Source organism: Myotis daubentonii, chromosome 1, assembly GCF_963259705.1.
Source record: "Myotis daubentonii chromosome 1, mMyoDau2.1, whole genome shotgun sequence".
Taxonomy (NCBI): Eukaryota; Metazoa; Chordata; class Mammalia; order Chiroptera; family Vespertilionidae; genus Myotis; species Myotis daubentonii.
The window spans coordinates 43,001,738-43,027,876 of NC_081840.1; the positions used below are offsets into that span (position 1 = coordinate 43,001,738).

At 43.1% G+C, this 26,139-nt stretch overlaps 1 long non-coding RNA gene and 1 pseudogene across 1 annotated transcript in view; one reads left to right on the plus strand and one right to left on the minus strand.

Annotated features, from left to right (window-relative positions):
• Positions 1-1,479: 1,479 nt before the first annotated feature.
• LOC132218152 (uncharacterized) overlaps positions 1,480-26,139 on the minus strand; it is a 117,374-nt gene continuing 92,714 nt past the window's right edge. Inside the window, exon 4 of the long non-coding RNA XR_009449092.1 lies at positions 1,480-4,025. This is a non-coding gene — a long non-coding RNA (uncharacterized LOC132218152). The remainder of the gene's footprint in view (positions 4,026-26,139) is intronic.
• Positions 12,584-24,340, plus strand: LOC132227771 (ATP-dependent RNA helicase DDX54-like; annotated as a pseudogene).

The following is a 26,139-nucleotide window of genomic DNA, read 5'->3' on the forward strand; positions in this document are numbered from 1 at the left end:
TTCACTTAGACTTGGGAGCGTGAAGGGGCAGCTGCGCCAGTTGCAGTAGAGGATTCAGGTCAGGTTAACCAGGGTCCCAGATGTTGCCATGTGAGCCACTCTCCATCCCACACACTCCTTCCCACAGCCTGGCAGACGTGGTATACCCATCACAGCACTCTTTCCCGCCAAGCCCACGTCCCCCTCACTAGCCTTCTCAGTCCATCACTCTGGGCAACCATCACAGCTTGAGCAAAGCCGACAGTTGTGATGGAACCTCCTTCCTACCCTTGATGGAATGGGAAGTGCACAAGACCTGGATTCTGGAGTCAATGCTGCCATTGACTCACTGGGCTATCTGGGGCTTGGGCAAGGCTGTTTACCTCTGTAGACATGTTCTTTCATCTTTTAAATGAGGTGGTTGGGCAGGTAATTAGTTGGTTTCCAACCTCACATCAAGGCTGAGTGAGTGGAGTGATGCTCTGGGTGAGGAAGGCTGGAAAATGACAGAAGAAGGGATCCCCGTGGGTCACTGGCCCTGGAGATGGTGCCTGAGTTAGTAGAATTCACTCCAAAGCTGCTGGTTACATTCAGACAAGCAGGAGGCTATTCTAACAGGACTAATCAACAAAAAACATGGAGGTGAGAAAGCACTGAAGAGAGAGAGGGCCCATAAATTACAACAATCCCGTCAATTTCTGTGCTAGAGGCAGCACTCCCTCTCTCAATAAACATTTCCTGTGTCAGACCCTGTGACGGGGCATTGTGCTAAGTGCCGAGACCCTACTGTGAATACAGAGCACACACAGAGCCCCAGTGCGGTAAGCTGCCTCTTTACTCACGCGGGGGCTGGAAGCAGCTTGCCCTGTGGCCCTTCCAGAGGAGTAAGATGATGCATTTTAATAGCTGAGTGTGCACAGCTAAGTCACCTCACCTCTCCCAGCATTCGTGGAGAAGAGAAGTGGGGCACTGCATGAAAAAGGCACTTTGTAGACTGGCAAATCCTCCACAGACGCTGTCTATCGATCTTAATTGCAATAATAATAACGACAGAATGAGGTGCTGGGGTGGGCTCTCAGGCCAGAGCTCTCAAGCGGCACGAAGCACTCAAAGCCCCTGGAAACCAAGTCATCAAAGTGAAGCCAACCTTGACCCCTGCTCGCTGACCTGCCACCTTCGATGTTTTGACCCAGTTGAGGCTCCCCTTTTAAAAGCTCATAAGAAACATTTCCTCACTATAATTACAGGCGAGGCTCAGGATCGCTGTCGTAAGAAGAGCTAGTAGAAAAGGGACAATTAACCAAGGCACATAATTGAAGGGTAGATAAATACATCCGGTGGCAGGCGAGGCCCTCCTATTGGGTACTATTCCTAGTATCCAAGGGCCAAGGTCGGAATGTGCTTCATTTAGACAGAGGATGCCGAGCACTTTGTTATTAAAGCCTCCTATCAAGAAGTGAGGTGCATGTGGATGTGGGCGATGGAGACTTCCGGGTGCCTCCTGCATGGACTGAGTCAACAGGCTCCCTCCCCTACCCCAAGGTGTGCCGTGCTGCTGGCAGTGCTCCATTTAAAACCTCTGCTAATCGTGAGATTGGAAGGAACGTTTGGAAGAGAGACAGTGTGACTCCTGTCACTGAGCAGAACAGTGAAAAGTACAAAAATAGTAGTATCCGCTAGTGGAAAACCAATAAACATATAATTTCCAGGTAATAGCTATCATATAATTAGCTCTCTGCTTTTATATGCCACGGCGGAAATTGGGTCAAGGAGGCAACTGTAACACAGCTTAATAATCACTGTATATTCCACAGCAAAATAAAGATTGTTTTTCCCAACAAAAATGGAAAGCCAGGGAGCGCAAAGACTGGCTGCGGCTAGGCCCAATTCATATTGACTGGTGAGCGAGGTTTTTGAGTGACATAAAATGGGCTCTGTTCATTCCAGCTCTGTGTGTTCCCTCTGTGTGACCGTTCCTGCTCTCGCCCTCCATGTCCTTCTAACCTGTAAACTCATGTTGTTGGACTACCTCATTCATTCTCATCACGCCCAACGGGGTGGAAATTGGTTCTTCGGAAGGCAAACAAATCTTAGCTATTACCATGGTTTGTGGCCCTCGAAAGCTCAATCCTAAAAATTCTTATTCCTTAGTGTTACTTTCCCTCATCAGAGTTTCTTTGATCCAATGAACACCATTGATATTAAGTTCATGGAGATGCACAAAATGCTTGCAAGATCAGTGCTACAAAATGATGTTGAAGAGATGGCTGTGATTGGAGGGCTTCTTCTTCATCACTTGCTCCATCAGAAAATTCTATCACCGCCTGGCCGATGTGGCTTAGTGGTTGAGCGTCGACCTATGACCCAGTAGATCACGGTTGCATTCCTGATCAGGGCACATGCTTGAGTTTCGAGCTTGATCCCCAGTAGGGGGTGTGCAGAAGGCAGCCAACCAATGATTCTCTCTCATCATTGAAGTTTCTATCTCTCTCTCCCTCTCCCTTCTTCTCTGGAAAAAAAAAGTCCTATCACCAGAGATGGCTTGTGCGTGCCTGTTGGCTGTCATTTGCTGCCTTGTGGGTATTGTTTATGTTTATTTCTCAATGCTTTTATGTGTGACTTGGGTTTTGAGAATTAAATCAAAATAGTTTATATTTTACGATTTCATTCTACAAAGTTACTCAATCCATCAACAATTATTTCAAGTGCTGAAAAGGAAAAAAAATGTCAACAATCTCCAAAAGAATATCTAGCCAAACACACGCGCATACACACACATGCACGCGCACAGCGCATAAACGAATATACCATAAAGCTGTGGTATTTCATGGGGGCAGTGATTAGGAAATAAAAGTCTATAAAGACTCTTGGGAATGTAGTAATAGTGTGAGAACACCACATTAGATAATTCTGAGAGTCCTTCCAGCTAGGAGATTCCATGATTGAGAACTGTCCTATGAGTTGGTATCCACCCAGCACAGCAATGTCACTTATTGTCTCGTGAATTTGGGAAGATTCTTTAACCACTCTGAGCCTTGAATTCCCCTGGAATGAAGGAATGAACATATATATAAGTAAATAAAAGCATCTTCCTTTGAGGGGACGAGAAGTAGACCAGTTTGACCAGTGTCTTAATCTGTGCTCTCCTAAAAACAGAGCTGAGACAGGACTTGAGTGAAGGTAGTTTTTTTGGGGAAGAGAATCCCAGGAAGCAGAACTGAGGGAATGGGGAGAACAAGACAGGAAACTGAGAAAAGCCAGTAAGGGTGTGAGTTGATTACCGCTGTGGATAGGTGGGCCCCAATCCTGCTGGTGAAACTCTGAGGAATCATATAGAATTCATCTCAGAACTGTTCCTTCGAAGGTTGGGGCATTTAAGTCCTGATTTTCAACCTTCATCACAGAGGGTTACCCCTGGGGATGCTGACTCCTCTGCACTTCAAGGGTTCTCTGCATTTAGCCTGAGTGAGGTTCTGCAGTTTTGGAGAAAGATATGAGGCATAAAAAGGGGTAAGGTGCTTGAGGTAGGGCATTGTGAGTGTGCATGGAAATAGACTTCATGGCTGCAATGGTGGCCCAGAGCACTAAGAGCCTCTGCCATAACTACACAGAGTATTATTGAATATTAGTCCTGGCCATAGTACCATCCATCCATCCATCCATCCATCCATCCATCCATCCATCCATCCATCATGCTCCTTCCTATTATGAAAAAGGGCTTGAGGTGAGTCACCTTGGGGAAGTCACTCCCTTTTTTTCTGGCATTGCCTTCTTCTCTGAATGAAAAAAGGGGGGTGGGGAAGGATTGTATTGGTATGGCTGGTCTACAGCTTCCTGCCAGCCTTGGGTTCTAAAGTCTAAGAAGAAGAAGGATTAGAAAGTTAGAGTATGGGTTGTCAGAGCCACCATAGCTGGAGAATTGAAGGTGTGTTCTAGTGATGCTGGCTGATTGTCCAGAGGCAAGGTCCTTCCCTCCAGTCGTGGCCTCTGCACCAGAGCTTGGTGTCCTCTGAACACTGGGCTATTGAATCTGGCTGTGGCTGGCCCTGGAAATAGAAGTAAAGGTGGTTGGGAAGCAATAACATTAACCCTGATTCAGAGTCCCCAAGTTCATCAGATACACAAGAAACCAACTTATTAATTTACAATGAGCTACAACTGCCAAGAGAATCAGAATCCTTCATGGGCTGAGCAGCACATTTTCTCTCTACACAAAAACAGGGAAATCAAATGCTAAATGCAACTATTTGGGGGTCTGGACTCAGAGCCATGAGTCTCAGCAAGTGGTCTTCATGGCAGGTGTCGCTGTGACAGTCTGATGCATCCATCTCTCTTTGGAGACAGGCTTGCAGGGGACTGGTGGTGAGCTTTCCTTCTCCCCTGACAGTGTTGAGACGCATGGCCAAATTCCGTTCTCCGAGTCCTCACCCCAGCTGTCCATAGTCCTATTGAGAGCTCTTACAACTCCCAGTTGAGTACAATGCATTCAATTCTTAATCAAGTTTCACAACTGCAACCCCATCCCAGTTTTACTTCCTGGAAATGACATCCAAAGTACTGTGGCTGGAGTCTGGGGTGCACTCAACCCTTTTGAACACCTACCCAGGGTTTCTTTAGAGTGGCTGATGGTATCCATCATGTGTAGGTCTTTCTAGTCTGGCTCTCAGAGAGTGTGTTGGCTAGCCATCCCCTGCTCCCTGGTAACACACACACACACATCCTACCCGGAATTATTCTCTGCCCTACTCCATTCCCCAAAGTTCAGCCCTGTGGATGCACTTCCCAACTTCCCTTGACCAAAGAATATAGGTCATATTTTTTCTTCCCATCTATCTCCCTCCTGTGATGGTCTGTCTTGGAGTGACTGCCCCCTTCCATGGCCTTGCTCCTGACAGGCAGTCCCTACTTTCAGGTCCAGCTCACACGAGGCTCCATAACACTATTGACTCCTCTTATTCCTTCAGGCCTAAGGGTGGTAACAGCTTCCCTCTCTCCCTCGAATGCTGAATGCCCTACTGGTTCCCTGCACTCTGGTCATATCTCTGTATTTCTTGCCGTGTGTCTTGTACTTCTTGCTATGACCCTGACCATTACAGAGGGTGTCCTTAATCTCAAAGTCTTTGTAGGCACCCATGGTAATTTTCCATATCTTCATAAGGGCATTATGTTTTCATGTGACAACATGTGTCAGTGTAAGAGCAAAAGTAATTGACATTGACAGGTTTAGAAACCCTGGGTAAGTAGAAAGTGTTTCCTGCAATGTCTCAGCTGGACAGGAGCACATAAAGTGAGGAAACAATTATGACCATCAGTGACCTTCTCAATGACAAGGCAAGGGAGGCATGCCCATCCTGAAAGTAATCCCATCATATTTCACTTTATGAGAAAATAGAGGTATCAGGTTTAGAAATTAAATAGCTTATCAAAGTTTAACTCTCAATCATAGATATTAAAGCTATTAATTATTAAATTTCTAATCATGCATTAAGGTACTTTAACCATTTAAAAATACACTGAGCTTCTAACAAATTAAATTTAAAAAAAGAACATTGGTTGAAACTAATGGAAGTTAATTTCTCTGGGCCTCCCTTTTCCCTTTTGTTTGGCAGAACAATTTTTATTATCCTTCTTATTAGTTTAAAAAAATCTAAGTCATGGAGAAACTAAGATGGCGGCATAGGTAAACACCGGGGAAATTGCTGCCTCCCACAACAACTTCAAAAATACAACGAAAAGACAAAAAGGACATCATCCAGAACTACAGGAAGGCTGGCTGATTTCCTTCTAGTTGAAATTCTACAACTAGAAGGAAAGAGAAAAGCACACTGAGAGCCAGAGGAGCTTCGGAAGTAAAGTGCAGAGGCTTGCGCACACGCGGAAAGGGGCTGGCACCTGAGGACGCGGCTGTCTTTTTGAATCGGGAGGGAGTCACAAGCTCCCGACTGCTCTGAACTCCGGTTCCGGGAAGTCTCTGGGGACCCAGGACTCATATGGGGAGAAACTGGACTGTCTGGAAGCAGGCAGAACTCTGAACTTGAGGGCGGCTTTCCCTCAGAGGTGCCTGCAGCAATTATCGGGACACTGAGATGCGCGGCCCCTTAGGGCAGGGCTGAGGATCCGCCATAGCTGCTTGCTCTGCCCTTTGATTCCCTGAGACCCCGCCCCACCCAGGCTGTGGCAGAGGCTTTTGCATATGAATGCCCCGGCCCTTTGCAACCTGAAAATTACCTAACAAATTGCAGCTGGGCCAGACAGACCCAGAACTTCCAAGAGAAGGCCCAAGGCCCCACAGCAGCTTGCATTGCTTCACAGCTGGTCCTCATCAGGGCACCTCCAAACTCCAAAAAAGGAAGGGGAATCTGCAGTTCTCTTCATAGCTTCTGTTGGGTAACCTCCAAGAGCCAGTGTACCCAGTGGTCAGAGGGGGACCATCCGGATTACAACTCCTCAGATCCATAAGGGACACACTCAGGGGGCAGACTCAGTGAGCACCAAAGCCCCACTGAAGCAAGTCTTGCCCCAGAAGGGTGTCTTTAGCACAGAAGTTCTCCCACTGCAGACACAGCTGATTCTCACTGCCAATTGCCTGGAGGTCAATTCCTCCCAGTGATCCTACAACAATCAAGGCATAACTAAAACAAGACTGTGCACAAAGCCCACAAGGGGGTGCACCAAGAGTGTCCACCTCAGGTAACTGGGGAGGCTGAGCCACTGGGCCCTACAGGACACCTAGCACACAAAACCACTCTACCAACACAGGGAAGCATAAAAAATGCGGAGACAAAGAAACAGGTCACAAATGACAGAAATGGAGGAAAGCAAAGGACTGGATATAGAGTTCAAAACCACGTTTATAAGGTTTTTCAAGAATTTTATGGAAACCGCCGATAAATTTAGTGAGACCCTGGAGGATATGAAAAAAGACCAACTAGAAATTAAGCATACACTGACTGAAATAAAGAATAATATACAGAGATCCAACAGCAGACAAGAGGATCCCAAGAATCAAGTCAAAGATTTGAAATACAAAGAAACAAAAAATACCCAACCGAAAAAGAAAAAAGATTCCAAAAATATGAAGATAGTGTAAGGAGCCTCTGGGACAACTTCAAGCGTACCAACATCAGAATTATAGGGGTGCCAGAAGATAAGAGAGACCAAGATATTGAAAACCTATTTGAAGAAATAATGACAGAAAACTTCCCCCACCTGGTGGAAGCACAGCGAACCCCAAACAAAAGGAACCCAAAGAGGACCACACCAAGACACATCATAATTAAAATGCCAAGAGCAAAAGACAAAGAGAGAATCTTAAAAGCAGCAAGAGAAAGAAACTCAGTTACCTACAAGGGAATACCCATACGACTGTCAGCTGATTTCTCAACAGAAACTATGCAGGCCAGAAGGGAGTGGCAAGAAATATTCAAAGTGATGAATACCAAGAACCTACAACCAAGATTACTTTATCCAGCAAAGCTATCATTCAGAATAGAAGGTCAGATAAAGAGCTTCACTGATAAGAAAAAGCTAAAGGAGTTCATCACCACCAAACCAGCATTATATGAAATGCTGAAAGGTATCCTTTAAGAAGAGGAAGAAGAAAAAGGAACTCTTACCATTTGCCACAGCATGGATGGAACTGGAGAGTGGACAAATACCACATGATCTCACTCATTTGTGGAATATAATGAACAACATAAACTGATGAACAAGGACTGATCCAGAGACGGAGAGGCATTGATTGGACTGTCGGGCCTTGGAGGGAAGGTAGGGGAGGGTGGGGGTAAGGGGGAAAGATCAACCAAAGGACTTATATGCAAGCATATAGGCCTAACCAATGGACATGGACAACGGGGGGGGGGGGGGGGGTGAGGGCATGAGCAGGGGTAGGGGGTAACGTGGGGATAAGGACACATATGTAATATCTTAATCAATAAAAAATATATTAAAAAAAATCTAAGTCATTGTATGCCTTCTGCCGCTCTGAACAAGAGCAGGTTCATATGTATTACACATCCATTCATTAAACATTTATGGAGCACCTACTATGTGCCAGGCACAATTCTAGGCTCTGGGCATATAAAGTTGACTTAGATAAAATCCATACCCTTATGGAACTCAGAATCTGGAGAGGACAATAGACTTGTAAATATAAAATTATAGTATGTTTTGGCCCTGGCCAGCATGGCTAAGTGGTGAGAGCATCAGCCCACAAACACAAGGGTCACAGGTTCGATTCTGGTCAAGGGCATGTACCTGGGTTGCAGGTTCCCCACCCTGGTTGGGGCTCATGCAGGAGGCAACCAGTTGATGTGGCTCTCTCTCACATTGTTGTTTCTCTCTCTCTCTTCTCTCTCTCCCTCCCCCCTCCCTTCCATTCTCTCTAAAATCAATGGAAAATATATCCTCCAGTGAGGATTAACAACAAAAAATTATAGTATGTCTTTATAAATGCGCAAATAAAGTTATGATTAAAGTTATGATTATGAATAACTTATGATCATGAAAAAGGGAAAGCAAAGAAAGTGAAATTTGGCATAGATGTTGAAGAATAAGAAGACTTTTTAAAAAAGACAATGGTGAAAGAGCATTCCAGTAATGAAGAATTACAGGTTAAGGAAGCGGCCTGGAAGCCGCGGCCAGCGGACACTGCACAGGCACCTGCAGCCGTTTGAGGTCTGAGGAAAGGTGCAGCCCAGCAGGGACCCAGCACTCCTGGGTGGATGGTGCGAGTCTTGGCCGATGGAGAAACCGTGCAGGGTGACGACCCCCGCGCGAGGACCACGGCCCCACTGCGCAGTAGCACCTGCCACAGAGCGTTCTCAGTAGAGGCCATGGTGCTCCCCTAGGGGGTCCTGGCATCAGCGGGGAGCCAGGCGAGGTGCTGTTCAGTTTTCCTTCAATGACCTTAACCAGCAGCTGGTGACCATGGCTTTCCCCCATGGCACCATTTAGTTTCCTGCCATACCACTTACTGGTTATGGGATATTAGCCAAGTTACTTACTCATTCTGAGCCTCAATTTCCTCATGAGACTATAATAATACCTACATTAAATTGTGTTTAGAATTTCACATAAGTTTCCCCCTCCACATAATGGGTATGCATCCTTTTCCCTCCCTGTCTGCCAGAAAGCTCAGAAGCAAGTCTGATGCCCCGCCCCAATAAACACATCACCTGTCTTGTATGTCCGCCAGCTCATCCTCCCAGACTGCATGCGTCATGGTATTGCTCTTTACGTTTGTGCTTTATTTAAGTTTTTGATTCTTAATTCTTTTTTCACTTAATCGGCTTCTTTTCCATGAAAATATATACTCTTAGGAGATGGGAGTTTTAATGCTTTCAGAGCATTCTTATGAATGAAAGCACCTTTACTTAACTAATCTCTTCTTGCCAGAAACTTAATGATTTCCTATCCTCATACTTAGACAGAAGACAGAGACAGACAGAAAAGTGGGAAAATAAAAATATCAGACAGATATCAAGACCGCAAATTATGGCAGTGCAGCATTAAATATCACCTGGACTTTTCAATTTATTGTTATTATTAATTTTTAATTATACAAATAATATATGGATATATTCTCCTTATAAAAAATTGAATATTGCTAAGCTAAAGTCTTTTTGGAGTTCCTGACCCCAGTACTCTCTCTGCCTCTCAGAAGATACCATTATTATCAGTTTGGTATATAGATTTCTCTGTCCTTTCATGTATACATGCATACATATGTATAATACACATGCACAAATATATATACACATATATATTCCCATAGAAAATGAACTCATCTTCTTTATATTTTGACAGCTAATCTAGGCTGTGCCTAGAATGGTCCTAGAATGAGTACTTTTTAACATAGGCCCCATTTATATAAGTGAAATAATTTAGGAAACCTAAGAGAAAAATGGTATCCATGGGAAATATCTTTATCGAAACTCCACAGCCTACAAGAAAATAGAAAGCTTATGTTCGCCCAATAACTTCCAGATATTTTCTCCTTTCCGGTTTAGTCTCTGAGTACTGAGGGATTTCAGGAGCTGCCAGGGCAGTAGACACACTTTATGCCAGAGGGTGAATGTGTAAGAAGGAAAGAACCTTGGAGATCACTCCCAGCTCCCATTCTACAGATGGGTATATCGAAGCCCAGGGAGAAGAAATGAACTTCCAAGGCCACACCACTCAGTAGCAGCCAGGCTGGGGTAGAAACCCAGACTCTGCATTCTTTGTCAGTGCTCTTTCCACACTCACATACCCAGTTCCCGCTTTCCCTTTGGGAACTTGCCCACTGGCTGACCTGTGTGCAATCACTCAGAGATGCTTCACAGACATTTGGTTAAAGTGTAAAATGTTTCCACCTGGCTATAAAACAAGTCGTGTCCCTGGGCTGAAGAAACTCCAAGGAGGCTAGTCACTAGCAGTGGTTCTCAACCTTGGCTGCACATTAGAATCACCTGGGAATCTTTTTAAAATCCTGATTTCTGGGCCTCATCCTCCAGAAATTCTGTTTCTTTGTTATGGGGTGGGGCCACAACATTAGTAACAAAGAAACAGATGCCACCCTCAGTCACGCTCAGGGTAGGGCCGATTGGGGGGTTGGGGCACCATCCCCTGTCACACTCAAGGCAGGGTCAATGGGGAGGTTGCGGCGCCACCCCTGTCACGCACAGAGCAGGGCCAATCAGGGGGTTGGGGAGCTCCCCCCTGTCACCCACAGAGCAGGGCCCATCAGGGGGTTGAGGAGCTCCCCCCTGTCACTCACAGAGTAGGGCGGATCAGCGGGTTGGGGCGCCGCCCTCTATCACCCACAGAGCAGGGCGGATCAGGGGGTTGGGTGCTGCCACTGTCACACTCAGGGCAGGGCTGATGGGGAGGTTATGGCTCTACCCCGTCACACACAGAGCAGGGCCCGTGGGGTGGCAGGGGGGGTTGGGGCACCGCCCTCTATCACCCACAGAGCAGGGCCGATCAGGGGGTTGGGACGCCACCACTCTCACACTCAGGGCAGGGCCCATGGGGGGGGGGGGTGCCACACCCTGTCACACACAGAGCTGCAGGGCGATCAGGGGGTTTGAGCGCTGCCCCCTGTCACGCTGATCCCAGTGCCGGGAGGCCTCGCGGCTCCGCTGATCCCGGTGCTGGGAGGCATATTACCCTTTTACTATATAGGGTAGAGGCCTGGTGCATGGGTGGGGGCCGGCTGGTTTGCCCTGAAGGGTGTCCTGGATCAGGGTGGGGGTCCCCACTGGGGTGCCTGGCCAGCCTGGCTGAGGGTATGATGGCTGTTTGCAGCTGGTCACACACCCTTCAGGGTGGGGGTCCCCACTGGAGTGCCTGGCCAGTCTGGCTGAGGGGCTGAGGGCTGTTTTCAGGCTGGGGGTGACTGAAGCTCCCAACTGCTCCTTTTTTCCTTTTTTTTTATTTTATTCTGGGCCAGCTTTAGCTTGAGGCTTGGCTCCAGCTCTTAGGCCTCCGCTGCTGAAAGTAGGTTTCTGGCCTTTGCTTACAGTGTTGCGATCCGGCTGGCTGAAGCCCTGGTGGTATTTGTTACAATGTTTCTTAAACTGCCCACTCAGAGGCCGGCAAGGCAGGCGGGGAACGTTGGTTTCCTCTGTCACTGAGGCAAGCAAGCCTCATGTTAGTTTCAAGCTGCCTGGCTGCTGGCCACCATCTTGGCTGTCAGTTAATTTGCATATCTCGCTGATTAGCCAATGAAAAGGGTAGCGGTCGTACGCCAATTACCATGTTTCTCTTTTATTAGTGTAGATGGCACACTGAGCCCACTCACAACCTTAGAAAAGACAAAAGGATAAGATACATATTTAAAACCAAGTAGGAGCTTTCATTATGGTCTAAAAGTGTGAGGAGTCTAAGAGACTGAGAGCAGATAGGATTGGGTTCAAGAGCAAAGCAGCCACAGCAGTGGCTAAAATGAACCACCCAAGATGAGGGAGCAACACCAAGATGTTCCATGTCTAGAGGTGATGGCAGGAAGTTGAAAACAAAAAAGTGCCCAGAAGAAATGAATAGGGGACCTGTAGCAGGAGCAGCCAGGCTAGCGGCCTTGTATTTCTCCACGTACACTGTGTGTAAGAGCTTTGGGGAAAGTACTTGGATTAATGAGCGAGGTCCGTGTACTGAGTGGCTGTCAAAGTCTGGAAGGAATGAAAAACATCCAAGCCCAGAAGACCAGCTGCCGAGGTTCCCACCCAGAACCAGGTCCTGCCCATCATAATAGTATGGATTACAAGTTCCAGCAGCTGTTTTGCCCCCTCCCTACAAGCAAACCGCTCAACCAGACGCAGCCATCAGCCTAACAAGACATTACAACTGCAAAAATGTACATATGGTCAAGTATAACCAAATATGTAAGGTGTGTGATATTATTTTTTAAAAATTATTATAGATCCAACAAACAGATAAATGAAGAGAGTTAATAGGGTAACCAGAACTATACTTAAAAATAAATGTAATTATAAACCCTTAGATAAAGAAGAGTATTTTATCCATGAAACAGGAACAGTTGGTTTTAAAATAGAAACAATTAGAGATTTTAAAATAAAAGATATAATTATTGAAATTAAAAAATAGATGGGCTAATAGCAAAATGGACACAGGTAAGGAGTGAATCGGGGAACTGGGAGATGAGGTCTAGGGAATTTTTTAGAAGGCAGCACAAAGTCATAGAGATGAATGGTAAAAAGAAAATGTTAAGGACATGGGGAATAGATTCAGAAGTGCCAATATCTGTCTAAAAAAGAGTTCCAGAAATATAGGGCAGAGAAAATAGGATGCAATATTTAAAGGAATAATAACAGAAAATAATAATAACTGAATTAAAAAAAAGAAAATTATGTCTTCAGATTGAAAGGGTCTACCAGGGACCAACAAAGTAATTTTTAAACCCACATATGGACCAGTCATAGTGAAGTTTCAGAACATTAAGGGTAATGAAGAAAATCTAAATTAAATGATCATAGAAAAAAATCAGATTTACCTACTACAAAAGAATGACGTCAAATTATTTCTTGGCAACATCAGTTCAACATCTTCAAAATGCTAACATGATGAATACTTAAATTTATTATTTAATAGCCAGATTATTATTTAAATCTGAGGATGAAATAAAGGCATTTTCAGATATGAATTCTCAGAAAGTTGGCTCTTCCCCTCTAGATTCTTTCTAAAAATAAAACTAAATTAAACAAAAACAATTAGATGTTGTACTCCTTTTAAGAAAAATAAACAAATCCAAGAAGAAACAGTGTCCTACAAAAACCAACAGTGAATAAATAATTTAAGAAATATTAATTAAGAAAAAGAAAGTATGCTGCCATTGTATTTTCCATATTCAATGTATTTAAAATTAAAATATAAAATGTGTTATATATTAATTCTATGTTGTATATTATGTTTTTCATTATAAATATTATACTTATAATAGAAAATTTGGAAAATAAAAAGAGTAGAGGATAGAAAATTAAAAAAAATTAAAAAAAAAGAAATCTTAATAAGAACTTCCTGTAAAAGTTATAAAATAACAACTTGGAACTAAAATTTCAGATGTCAGTAAAGTAAAATTGTATAAAGAATATCTCACCAAAAGTGGAGGGAAATAAAAAAGCTTCTTATCAACATTTTTGCCTTGTTTAGGTGAGACTTATATACCAATGAATTATTTAAAAATATATTTGCAAATGTGTATTAAAATTAATTTTAATAAGCACATGAAAAGTTGCTAACATTGTTAGTCATTAGGGAAATGTAATTCAAAACCACCATGAAATACCACTTCACACTCACTAGAATGGCTATAATAAAAAGGGGACAATAATAAGTATTGGTGAGGATGTGGAGAAATTGGAACTCTCATACATTGCTGATGAGATTGTAAAATGGTACAGCCACTTTGGAAAATAGTTTGGCAGTTCCTCAAAATGCTAAATATAGAGTTATGAGATTTCTTTCAGGGATAATAAAAATTTTCTGAAATTAGACAGTGGTGATGGTTAGACAACTGTATGAATAAATATAAAAAAACATTTGATTGTACAGTTGGAAAGGGTGAATTTTATGGTACATGAATTATATTTCAATAAAGCTGTTATGCAAATAAGTGTTACAATGAAATATCACTCAGGCTTAAAAGTGAAAGGAAATTCTGACATGTTACATGAATGAACCTTGAAGACATCATGCCATGTGAAATAAACCAGTCACAGAAACACACATATTGTATGATTCCACTTATATGCGGTACTTAGAGCAGTCAAATTCATACAGACAGAAAGTAAAATGATGGTTGCCAGGAGTTGGGGAGGAGGGAATGTAGACAATGTTTATTGGGTACAGAGTTTCAGTTGGGGAAGATGAAAAAGTTCTAGTGATGGATAGTGGTGATAGTTGCATAACAATGTGAATGTACTTGTTGCCACAGAACTGTACATTTAAAAATGGTTAAAATGGTAAACTTCATTTTATGCATATTTTTCCACAACAAAAGAATGAATATTAACCACTAGAATAGAATATGCAACTTTCAAACCAGTATGTGAAAAAGTTGAGCCCTAACCGGTTTGGCTCAGTGGATAGAGCGTCAGCCTGTGGACTCAAGGGTCCCAGGTTCGATTCCTATCAAAGGCATGTACCTTGGTTGCAAGCACATCCCCAGTGTGGGGCGTGCAGGAGGCAGCTGATCAATGTTTCTCTCTCATCGATATTTCTAACTCTATCCCTCTCCCTTCCTCTCTGTAAAAAAAAAAAATCAATAAAATATATTTAAAAAAAGAAAAAAAAAGTTGAATAGGTAAAAGTTGAATGCTTCCAAAAAATATCCAAGAGAGTGGGAAGAAGAAATGAAAGAAACTCAGAGAAAGCATGGAAATGGAAAGTACAAATAAGGTGGTCAGGAATGAGTGAAAGAATATCAATAATTATAAAAATGTAAATGGTTAAGCTCATCTAAAAATAGTTTTCATTTTGAATTTTGGAAAATGTAGCTATATATCACTTATATTAAAAGTACAAATTAAAAAATTACACAGGAAAGTTTAAAAAAGTACCTGGCAAATAATTAGTAAAAACATTTTTCATTGGTAAAAGGACTAATTTGCCCAAAACTTATAACACGTTTGAGACTGTATGCACCTAACAACATAGCTATGAAATATACAGCAAGATTTTACAGAATTATTAAGAGAAATGTAGGAATCTTTCTTTATAATGTGAGACTCTAACATGCATCCCTCATGTCTGACAAATAAGACAAAAAGTATAAAGGTAGGGAGTACCTGAGAGCAAAAATGTATTAGTTTAGAGCACATTAACTGTTGTAGCAAATAGACTCTCAAATATCAGGAGCTTAACCCTTAAACAATAGAGGCTTATTTCTCTTTCATGTGAAGTACAATCTTTTGTCACGGGGTCTCTGCTCCACACAGTCATTCAGATTTTCAAGCTGATAGACACTCTGCCAGCTTAAAAATGTGGCTTCTAAGGTCCCTGAGTGTTGAGATCTTGCCAATAGTCATGGTAAGAGAGAGAAGGAATTACATGTGAACTGGTCTTATATAAGTGACATATAATTTCTGCTCACAGTTCACTGGCCAAAACTCAGTTATATGGTCATGTCTAATTGCTAGAAAGGCTAGGAAATGTAGCCTAGTTATGTGCCTTGGCAGAAGGTGGAAATAGGTTTATTTATTAGTTAATCTTTAACATAGTAATTAACAACCTATGAATCTAATGGATACACGTAGAACTCTGAATCCAACAGAGAATATATATTCTTTTCATACATTTATAAAAATTGACTAGCCTGGCCTGTGTGGCTCAGTGTTTGAGCGTCAAGCTATGAACCAGGAGGTCACGGTTCAATTCTCAGTCAGGGCACATGCCTGGGTTGCAGGCTCGATCCCCAGTGTGGGGCCTGCATGAGGCAACTGATCAATTATTCTCTCTTATCATTGATGTATCTATCTCTCTCTCCCTCTCCCTTCCTCTCTGAAATCAATACAGATATATTAAAGCATATATATATATATATATATATATATATATTTAAAAAATTGACTTTAGGCTGCATAGTAGGTTGCCAAAATTTTTTAAATTGATGTAATTCAAAACACTTATTGATGATACAGAAATAAAAGTAGATGCCAATGACAATATAAAGATAGCTAGAAACTTGTATACATGTGCAAATTTTAAAGCATAGGTCTAAATAATTAATGGGTTGAAGAAAAAAATCATAATGAAATTAGAACTGAATGAAGTACTACTTTGGGATTCAGTCAAATTAATTTTCAAGGAAATACATGGACTTACATGAACTTATTATAAAACAAGACAGACTAATGATGAATGAATTTAGCTTTTGCATTAGGGCTGCCAGAGTAAATTACCACATACTTAGAGGCTTAAAACAAGAGAAATTTATTGTCTCATAGTTCTGGAGGCTACATGACTTAAATAAAGGTGTTGGCAGGACTGTGCTCTCTTTAAAGCAAGCATGTCAAACTTGCGGCCCACAACGAATATTTTTGCGGCCCAGCCAATATAACGGAATGTAAGAAACGTTTTAATAAAAATTTCGTAACTTAATTTTTACAATATCCTGTTATACATAACAATGCATAACAATGTGAATGTACTTATTGCCACAGAACTGTACACTTAAAAATGGTTAAAATGGTAAATTTCATTTTATGCATAATAATGAACTGCAACGTTCACTAATGACTGATTACTATAATCATGTTGCATTCATTTCCCTTACTCGCCTTACGCACAGGCGCACCATTTCTCTCCACTAATATAAGCAGCGAATATTTTATTTTATTTTATTTTATTTATTTTATTTTATATTTTATTGATTTTTTACAGAAAGGAAGGGAGAGGGATAGAGAGTTAGAAACCTTGATGAGAAACATCGATCAGCTGCCTCCTGCACACTCCCCACTGGGTATGTGCCCGCCACCAAGGTACATGCCCTTGACTGGAATCAAACCTGGGACCCTTGAGTCCGCAGGCCGATGCTCTATCCACTGAGCCAAACCAGTCAGGGCATAAGCAGCAAATATTTTAGCAGCTGATTGCCACGTCATTAGTCTTGGACTGACTTGTTTGGTGTGCACAACAGGAAATAGGTTGCTTTCAGAGAACAAGAAAAATAGGTTTATTTGCATTACGCTTATTAATTTGTGCAGTTATTCAATGTCTGGCAAGTTAATGTTCAAGAACAAATATTAATTTTTATTAAAATGTTCTATTATTTTATGTTAACAATTACTCATTTATTTCAGCCCTTTGTATTCAGCATGTCTCTGTTGAAATAAACCTACGTTTCTATGAAAATTGAAGTTTTTGGTTTTTTGCGGCCCACATAAACTTACACCTTGTTTATTTGGCCCGTGTTAGCCTTTGAGTTTGACATGCTTGCTCTAAAGGCTCTAGGGGAGGGCACTTCCTTGTCTCTTGCTTTTGGTGATTACAGACAATCCTTGACTTGCAGATGCATCACTGTGCTCTACGTCTCCCATCACATGGCGCCCTCCTGGTGTGTCTGTCTCTGGGTCCAAATTCCTTTTTTTCTTACAGGGAGACCAGTCATGTTGGATTCAGGGCCCATCCTAATTCAGTATGACCTCACCTTGATTACATCTGCTAAGACCCTATTTTCAAATAAGGTCACATTTCTAGGTTCTGAGTGGACATCAATTTTGGGGGACACTATTCGACCCAGTATAGCTTCCAATAAAAAAGTAAATTGAAAAAAAGACCTGCAAAATAGAAAGAAAGTAAAATAAAGGAAAACTGTAAAGACTGCAGTAGAGCCCTAGCCGGTTTTGCTCAGTGGACAGGGCACCGGCCTGCAGACTGGAGGGCCCTGGGTTTGATTCTGGTCAAGGGGACGTACCTTGGTTGCAGGTTCCATCTCCGGCCCTGGTTGGGGCTCCTGTGGAAGGCAATTGATGTGTCTCTCTTACATCGATGTTTCTCTCCCTGTCTCTCCCCCTCCCTTCCACTCTCTCAAAAAAATTAATGGAAAAAAATATCCTCCGGTGAGGATTAACAGCAACAACAAGACTGCAGTAGAAAGCAACAACCCAGAACAAAGTTAATTCCTATACAATAAAAGGCTAATATGCAAATCCACGGAAAGGCAGAAGAACTACTTGCTATGATGTCCACTGCGGTGGCCAACCACCCTCCCTGCCCCCATTGGCCCCCTGACCCTGGCTCAGGTGTTAAGTGTCTGCCTCCCCCAGGCCACTTGGTCTCCACGGGCTGAGGCCGCTCCAGTGATAACGTCATCAGCTTCACCTTCTGGCCAAGGGCAAGCTCTTCCTGCACCGTGTGGGTCATGTAGCTGGGCTGGCCAAAGTGGCACAGCCTACTCCTTGGTGGCCCCAGATGAGGTCCTCTACCTGCTGGACCTGCACCTGTTCCTGGGCCATGCCCTCACCCTCGCCCGCCCTCATGAGGAGCCCTCAGGTGTGGTGGGCGTGGACGGCGTCCTGGGCCGGGTGCCACAGAGCGTGGTGGACGCGGAGGACTGCGGCCTGTGGAACACCCTGGAGGCGTTGCTGGAGCCACGTGGCCGACTATGCCCAGCAGCAGTGCGTGCGCTTGTGGCTAGCACCCTCGCCAAAGTCCATCAAGGGGGCCAAGGAGCTGGACCTTGTGGGGCTGGGCCTGCACCCCCTCTTCAGCTCAAGTTTTGAGGATGAGCTGCAGCGACTGAGGCTGGTGGACAGCATCAAGCAGTACAGCTCGCTGGCGACCATCTTTGAGATCAATGCCTCCAGCCGGGACCTGAGCAGCCAGGTGATGCAGGCCAAGCGGCAGGAGGACTGCAAGGCCATCGCCAGCTTCCAGCAGGGCCGGCAGGAGCGGCAGGAGGGCCTGGCTGGCCCAGCCCCGAGCTGCCCAGCGAGGCAGGTGGAGCAGCCTGGGAAAGAGGAGGAGGAGGGAGAGAGCTCTGGAACATCTTCACAGAGGTCGTGGGCCGGAAAGGGCAGCAGCCAGGACCTGAGCGGGGAGCCAAGAGGCGGAAGGAGGAGGCCTGACCGCTGGACCAGGATTTCTATGTCCCCTGTCCGCCCAAGGACTTCGACAGTGAACGGGGCCTGAGCGTTGGTGGGGGCAGGGGTGCCTTTGAGCAGCAGGTGGCCGGCGCTGTCCTGGACCTGATGGGGGACGAGGCCCAGAACCTGACCAGGGGCCGGCAGCAGCTGGATTGGGACCAGAAGAAGAAGTGGTTTGTGGGACAGTCAGGACAGGAGAACAAGAAGAAGATCAAGACAGAAAGTGGTCACTACAGCAGCAGCTCCTATAAGCGGGATCTCTACCAGAAGTGGAAGCAGAAACAAAATCGCCATACGCTCAACGCCTGGGCCCCAGCAGGCCGCCAGCAGTCAGCCCTGTCGGTGGTGCTGTTTTGGCCTGATCCCGTTGGGGCATGTGCAGGAGGCAACCAATTGATGTGTCTTTCTCACATCCACGTTTCTCTCTCTGCCTCTCGCCTTCCCTTCTACTCAAAAAATCAGTGAAAAATGTCCTCAGGTGAGGATTAAAAAAACAACAACAAAATATGCATACACACATATACAAAACTACATTAATATTGGGGAGTTGGGGGGTGGGGCCCCACAGGTGCACGAATTTTGTGCACTGTGCCTCTAGTTAATAAAAAAAAATGATTCATTGCAAAGACTTAAAGAAACAGATAAATTTTTCCAAACCTGATCAAGTTTAACAAAAGGAGGAAAAATTAACATTATATAGATTGACAAAATGGTTAAACTACAAAATACTGACTCAGAAGAGATTTTAAAGTTATAAAAGACTACTGAACAACATTATGCAGATAAATATGAAACCCAGATAAAATGGAAACAGGAAAACATAATTTACCAACCATAAAAGAAATGGAAATGATAGCCAAAGATCTGTCCACTAAGAAGATACTGGTTCATGTGGTTCCATGGGAGAGTTGTACAAAATCATAAGGGAACAAATTGTTCTTATCCATATTATATAAACTCTTTCAGAGCAAAGAAAAAAAAAGGAAAGCTATTCATCTTATTTTCTTAGTGACTGCTCCATGTGAGCTTGAGAAATCTTTATTCTGCTTTTGTTGGATGAAGTAGTGTATAGCTGTCAATTATACTCAGTTGATTGATGGTGCTGTTGAGATCAGCTATGTCCTCACTGATTTTCTGCCCCCTGAATCTGTCCATTTCTGAGGGAGGAGTTTTGAAATCTCTAAATATGATATTAGATTAACCTATTTCTCCTTGCAATTCTATCAGTTTTTGTCCCAGGTAGTTTAACGCTCTGTTTAGGCACATAACATGTCAAGAATTATGTCTTCTTGGAGATCTGACCCCTTTATCATGATGGAATGCCTTTCTCTATATTTGATAAATTTCTTAATTTGAAGTCAGCTCTATCTGAAGTTAATATAGCTACTCCTACTTTCTTTTGGTTAGTGATATCTTTTTTCCCCATCCATTTACTTTTAACCTATATGTGTCTTTACATATTAAGTGGGTTTCTTATAAACAACATATAGTTGGGTCGTGTTTTTTGATCCACTCTGACATCTGTCTTTTAACTGGTGCATTTAGACCACTGACATTCAGAGAATTATTGATATCGTTTGACTAATATCTACCATATTTGTTATTGTTTTCTATTTGTTGCCTTTGTTCTTATTTGTGTCTTCCAGTCTTTTTCCACCTATTGTGGGTTTTTTCTTGTGATTTTTATTTAGCACTTCTATGATTCCATTTTTTTCTCCTTTCTTAATATATTAGCTAATTATTTTTTAGTGGTTTCCCTAGAGTTTGCAATATACATTTCAACTATTCCAAGCCCACTTTCAAATAACACTATATTATTTCACAGGTAGTATACCTTATAATAAGAAAATAATCCTAATTTCTTCATCTTATCCCTTGTATTATTGCTGTCATTCATTGCTCTTATATATAAGCATTCCAGTAGATAAGAATATACATAAGATATATACATAAGCATACATAATTGGATACATCGTTATTATTATTTTGAGCAAACTAATATCTGTTAGGTCAATTAAGAACAAGAAAAATAGAAGTTTTATTTTTACCTTCAATGCTCTCTTTTCTTTATGTAGATCTGAGTTTTTTGACCTGTATTATTTTCTTTCTCTCTAAAGAACTTTAATATATTTTATTGATTTTTTTACAGAGAGGAAGGGAGAGGGATAGAGAGCCAGAAACATTAATGAGAGAGAAACATCGATCAGCTGCCTCCTACATGCCCCCTACTGGGGATGTGCCCGCAACCAAGATACATGCCCTTGACTGGAATCGAACCTGGGACCTTTCAGTCCACAGGCTGCTCTATCCACTGAGCCAAACCGGTTCTGGCCCTAAAGAACTTTAAAAATAAAATTCTTGCAAGGCACCCTTCCTGCAACAAATATCCTCCATTTTTGTTTATCTGAGAAAGTCTTTTTTTTTTTTTTAAGTATTTTTATTGATTTCAGAGAGGAAGGAAGAGGGAGAAAGCATTAGGAACATCAGTGATGAGGGAGAATCATCGATCGGCTACCTCTTACACACCCAGCACTGGGGATTGAGCTTGCAACCCAGGCATGTGCCCTGACTGGGAATCAAACCATGACCTCCTGGTTCATAGGTTGATGCTCAACCACTGAGCCACACTGATTGGTCTGAGAAAAGTATTTCTCCACTTTTGAAGCTAATTTTGAAGTATATGGAGTTTTAGATTGCTGGTGTTTGTTTTTTTTCCCTAACACTTGAAATATTTCACTGCACTGTCTTCTTGCTTGCATGATTTCTGAGAAGTCAGATGTAATTTTTATGTTTATTCCTCTATAGGTAAGGTGTTTTTTCCCTCTGGCTTCTTTCAAAATTTTTTATTTTTCATTTTCTGCAATTTGAAAATAATATGCTTAGATGTAAGGTTTTAAAATTATATATATATATACACACACACATATATTTATATATAATTTATCTTGTTTGGTGTTCTCCGAGCTTCTGAGCTGAGTTCTGAGTTTCCTGAATCTGTGGTTTTGTATCTGACATTCATTTGGGGAAATTCTTAGTCATTATTGTCTCAGACATTTCTTCTATTCCTTTTCTCTTTCGTTCCTCTTGGTATTCCCATTCCATGTAAGTTATTCCTTACGCAGTTGTCCCAGAGGCCCTGGATATTCTGTTATTTTTTTTTCCCAATGTTTGTTCTCTTTGCTTTTTGGGTTTTAAGGATTCTACTGATATGTCCTCAAACTCAGAAATTATTTCCTTGGTCTTGTTCAGCCTACTACTAATCCCATCAAAGGCATTCTTCAGTTCTGTGACAGTGTTTTTTTACATTTTTATCTCTAGCATTTTTTTTCCTTTAGGTTCTTGGAATTTCCATTTCTCTTACTTCAAAGTCAGAAAGTTATCAACTACAAAAAAGAACATTCCATAACGATAAAAGGGTCATATCTCCAAGAAGACATAATTCTTGACATGTTATATGCATACTGTCTACTTTATCTATTAGAGTCTTTAGCATATTAAGCATAGTGTTAAATTTCCAATCTGATTATTTCAATATCCCTGCCATGTCTTGTTCTGATACTCACTTTGTCTCTTCAAATTGTGCTTTTTGCCTTTTGGTATGCTTTGTAATTTTTTCCTAATAACCAGACACTACATACTGGGCAAAAGAAATTGATTTATTAACCATTAAACAAAATTATTTTTTAAAAATTACAACACGATCACTCTGTACAAGGAAAAATGTATAGAAGAAAGACTGAAAGGAAATATACAACAATGTTGAACAATGGTTGCTACTGGATGATGTGTTTATGGGTGATTTTATTTTCTGCTTTTTTTTCTTCCTGTACTTTACACACTTTCTGAAATGGCCATGTGTTACTTTATATTTAGCTATGAAAAGGGAAAATAAAAATAAAGGTCTTGCAGCCTTGCCCTAGCCGGTTTCTCTCAGTGATTAGAGCGTTGGCCTGAGGACTGAAGGGTCACAGGTTTGATTCCAGTCAAGGGCAGGTACCTGGGTTGCTGGCTCCATCCCGACTGGGTTGGGCTAGTGGTGGGGGGCGGGGGCGGGGTGGGGGGACGACCACTTAATGTGTCTCTTTTACATTGATGTTTCTCTCTCTCTGTCTCTCCTCCTCCCTGCCACTCGCTCTAAAAAAAAAAAAAAAATCAATGGAAAAAATATCCTCTGGTGAGGATTAACAAAACAAAACAAAAATCAATGGGGAAAAAAAAAGATCCTCGGGTGAGGATTAACAAAAAAGAAAAGAAAAATAAAGGCCCTTATAAAAACCCACTGCCAAGTTCGATCTTTAAAGAACAGTGTGCTTATTCCCGTTCCCCCTAAAGGAGGCCCTGACATTTAGAAACAATGTAAAACAGGCCAAAGCACCATTTAATCCTATTACTCTTCTGGACCTCTTACAGACCAGGGGATGATCCTTTGGCTCTTTAAAAATAAATCTCCCAAGGTCATGAGGCTTGTCTGTAACAGGGGGATGAAGCTCCCAGGCCAGCGCTCCCCCGCCCCCACCCCACCCACACACACCATCTGGCACCTGGGAATTGCATTAAAGGCTGCATGGCGCTGGCCAAACAACCGAATGTTCAAATTCGTCTCCTAAGGGAATATTACTCCCTCTTAGGGTCACTCCACTAACAAGCCACCGCCCCCTCTCTGGGCTCAGTTTCCTCCCCTGTAAAATGGGGGAGTTGTGTTGTCCCAGCAGGTCTGGCCGATCCGGTTTCTAAGACAACCTGTGCCCCCATTCTCTCCCCTGCCCCCTCAAGGGCTCTGTTTTTTCCTGCTGGCTCTGCTATGGTACTGGGAAGCTGGTTTCCATCCTGGTTCTGCCATGAGCTCATCTGCTGTGTGTCCTTCAGCAAGTCAGTGGCCGTCCGGGGACTTCAGTTTTCCCATCCGCACAATGAAGGTTTGGGCCCAGACCAGCTATTTTCACGTTTTGGGTGGTGCGACCCTGGAATCTTGGGGAGGATGGATGGGGCAGGCAGCCCTCTCCGTGTCTGTTTTGCATATTGGGGTTCTGGTTAATCTTTTGAAACAAGGCTCTGTTGCTGCAAACCTGCTTGAAGGCAATGGGCTGAGAGACTTGGCAAGCCCTTTTCCAGAGCTGACATTCTGTTTCTCCCGGCCTCAGAACATTGGGTCCCAGGGTAAAAGAACGGGGAAGACTCCCCGGGTTCTGGACTCCTGCCTGCCTCCCCCGGTGAGGGCTGAGCTACAGGAAGCAGAGAAGCTGAGATGGGGACTGCTAGATAATGATAAGATCTGAGATGCTCCAATCCACTCAGCCCACTCTGCCACTTCTCCCTCCTCCCCTACCCCTCCCTGTCACCTAGGCAACCCAGCCGCGCGCTGGGCCTGTGGTTCCTCCTTTCCCCTCCCTCCACACCCACTCAAACTCCAGGCCCAGTTCTCACCTCTCTGTCTCGGCCCACAGCTGCTCTGCCCACACACACCATGTAAACCACATTCCAGGCGGGGGCAGAGCACCGCCTGTGACTTCACTTGACCAAGGAGCCAAACAGCAACTCTGCTCAAAAACAGCAGTCTCCACCCACTCCCCACTGCAGAATACAGTCGGACACCCCCTCTCCCCGCTAACACAGTCCTGATTTGCATGCTCAATTTGCCTGTTTCTTGGCAGGCATGTTGCAGGCAAAGGGTCAGACCTTCCAGGGCAGCGTGTGAAGGCTCTGGGACCTCTGGGAGGCCTGAGTTGGTGCTGGAGAAGACCAGGGTTACAGGGGAGTGTGTGTGTGTGTGGGGGGGGGGGGGAGCAGAGGGGCTGGGTGCCCCCAGTCATTCTCTGCTCCAGATGGGCAGTCAGGGGCAAAGGGTCCTGGGTTTTAATTTATCCGGAGTTTTCTCCTTAATCAGGCAGCCAGAGCTGGGGGCCAGGGTGGGGTGGAGCCCAGCTGGGCTCATGGTCGTGGTTAAAGGAGGCTAAGGAGGAGGGGGGAAGGGTGTGGAGACTGGGGAGTTGGGAGAGATGGACAGGGGGCTTTGTAGAAGGAACTCGCTGGAATTTGTGCCTGCAGATTAACTGAACCCCCCCCGCCCCCACTGGTTCAATTAAAAGAATGAGTTGGGGCTCTGAATCAATACCGCAGGGAAAGGGCTAAGCTGGGCTGAATCTCAGCACTAAGGGGAAGCAGGACCTAGGGCAAGTCCCACATACTCGGTTTCTTCAACAATTAAATGGGCAGTGGGAGGTGTGCAGACTTGAGCAAGGATCAGATATTAATAGCAATTAGAGCTAATAAATTCAGCAAAGTTTCAGGGTACAAGATCAATACACAAAAATTAGTTGTGTTTATATACACTAGCAATTAAAAACCTTAAAAGGAAATTAAGAAAACAGTTCCATTTATAATAGCATCAAAAAGGATAAAATAAACGGGTATATCAGAACTCTACATATTTTCTGCTAAATTTTTTCTATAACTCTAAACATTCCTCCTTAAAATAGTTTATTAATTGTTTTTAAAGTTTTAGGAATAAATTTAACCACGGAGATGCAAGACATAGATCATAAACATTGCTGAAAGAAAATAAAGGAGATCTAGGTAATAAAAAACCATTTCAAGTTCATGGATTCGAACATGTAATATTGATAAGATGGTAATACTATGCAAAGCAATGGAGAGAGTCGGTTCCACTCCTATCAAAATCCTATCAAAGGCTTTTCTACAGAAGTGAACAAGGTGATCCTAAAATTCATATGAAATTGCAAGGGACTGCAAATAACCAAAATAACCAAGTAACTTAGTTCTTGAGAACTAAGTTGGAGGAATCACCCTGATTCCAAAACTTACTATACTGCTATGGTAATTAAAACAGTGTGGAATTGGCATAAATATAGAAATATACTTTGAGAGTCCAGGAATAAACCATACAGCTATGGTCAATTGATTTTCAAAGGATGTGAAGACCACTCAATGGGGAAAGCGTCTCTTCGACAAATTGTGGTGAGAAAACTAAATATCCACATACAAAAGAATGAAGCTTGAACCCTGCCTCATTCCATATTTTAAAAATAACCCAAAATGGCCCTATCTGGTTTGGCTC